Below are 1825 nucleotides of genomic sequence, written 5' to 3'. Positions count from 1 at the left end.
AAAAGAATAAAAAGGCTTTCTGCCAACGTTATAGGGTGAGACAAGAATAGTTTTGTGTGTGTGTGTGTGTGTGTGTGTGTGTGTAGGCAGTCTATACACCTAAGGCTCCCCTCCACCCCCCACTCTGGTTGGAAAGCAGGCAGGAACATTCAGGATCTGATTCCTCAACATTCTGCTGGTCTCCTGCCCTGGAGCAGTGACCTGTTGGCCCCATGGAGAACTTCCTCTGGGTTCAAATGCTAGGAAGATGCAGGGTCCCACCAGGATCTTCTCCTCTCCATCCCAGGGACACTGCTGGTGGTGCTGTTTCCCAGGAGGATGGGAGAGCATGTTGATTTGCCCTTGAAATTTGCCCTTGAGATTATCTTTGTTTTTACTAAAGTCAATCCAAACAGGGATCTGGGCTACTGAACTGAGCAGTGTCTGTGGGGGTGAGGGGACTGGGAAGGGGAGGAAGATGGCACCAGCAGCTGTATCCTCAGACCCTAGCCCTTTGCCAAAACCTCTGGCTGGGTTTCATCATCTGAGGGTGATGCAAGAAGCTGGGAGTCAGACTCCCCTTCCTCCCCTCCCCCAGAGATAGACATCCACATCTGGAGCTGCAGCTGGGTCCTCCTCCTGGGCCCTTTCCAGGGAGGGAGCTGGGTGAGGGAGGACAGCTGGTGAGGGGCCCTGTGAATGGCCCCAATGTTGGGAGTTGGGGGCAGCAGGAGGGGGCCTGGGCTCCAAGGGAGAAGAGGTGGACTAGAAAGGGACCCTGCTTTCCAGCCCTGCCTCCTCCTCCTCCCCCATCACTGCCCTGAGTCAAAGTCCCCAGGGTCTCCCTCCTGTCCTCTGTGTCCCTTCCTGCAGGCAGCTGCACGCCTGCCTCCCTCCTTCCCACCCACTGTGCCGCCCAGTCTCTCCACCAGGTGCCTGGAGATGAGTGCCCCCTTTGTTCCCTCCTCTCCGGGGGCAGCGCAGGCCTCCCACACTGACCCTCTGCCACAACAAGCAGAGTGTGAGCCAGGGCCGGGGGTCATCGGTGGGTCACAAAGGTCAATGGGACCATGGCCCAGTAGTAGGAAGGGTTCCCTCCAGGCAGGAGCCTGCCAGGAATCAACCGAAGGATGACCTTTAAAATGCAGCAGGGTGGTGGTAGGGGGAAGTTTAGTTAGAAGCTAGCAAGAACCCCGTCAATAAAGGTTGGCGAATTTACTGGAATAAATGCAGAAGGGACGCTTTCCTGGCTCTCTAGAACTATAAACCGCTAATCGCTGTGGGATGCTTTGAAGTGCAGCGCTTGCCCAGAGGCCGGCGTTCTTACCCAAGTGTAGCCACTACTTCGATGTGTGACCTTGGGTAGTTCCCCTCTTTGCGGCTCACTTTCCTCATTTACGAAACGAAGTCTCATTGAGGCTGAGGTCCTGCGACTGCGGGCGCGAGGTTCCAGCGTGGTCACCTTCTTGGCTGCGTCCCATTCCCACCCCATACCCAGACCCCAACGGTCTAATCCCGCCCACCTCCCAGCAGCCGGGTGGACGCGAGCCAAGAGTGTCGGGGGTGCGAGGGGAGGCAAGAGGACCCTTTAAAGGCGCTAGTCCCGCCCCTGCTGCTCGTTCGGGCCTTTGATTGGTGGATCCTGAGCGGGGCGGGGCCCGACGCGGACTCAGCGGGGCCGGGGGCGGTTCCTGGGCCAGGGCGGCCCCCGCCCCCTTTGTTCGCGCTGCCGCGGGAGGTGGCGGCCGGGGTGGGAGGTGTGTGCGCGCGTGTGCAGCGCCGTGGGGAACGGCGGGTCGCGCCGCTGGCTGTCAGCTCGCTTGGCGCCGCCGCCCGATGGCGCGAG

This window comes from Tupaia chinensis, unplaced genomic scaffold, assembly GCF_000334495.1.
Source record: "Tupaia chinensis unplaced genomic scaffold, TupChi_1.0 Scaffold000453_2, whole genome shotgun sequence".
Classification (NCBI taxonomy): Eukaryota; Metazoa; Chordata; class Mammalia; order Scandentia; family Tupaiidae; genus Tupaia; species Tupaia belangeri.
The sequence above is the reverse complement of the archived record's forward strand: the minus strand, read 5'-3'. Positions refer to the sequence as shown.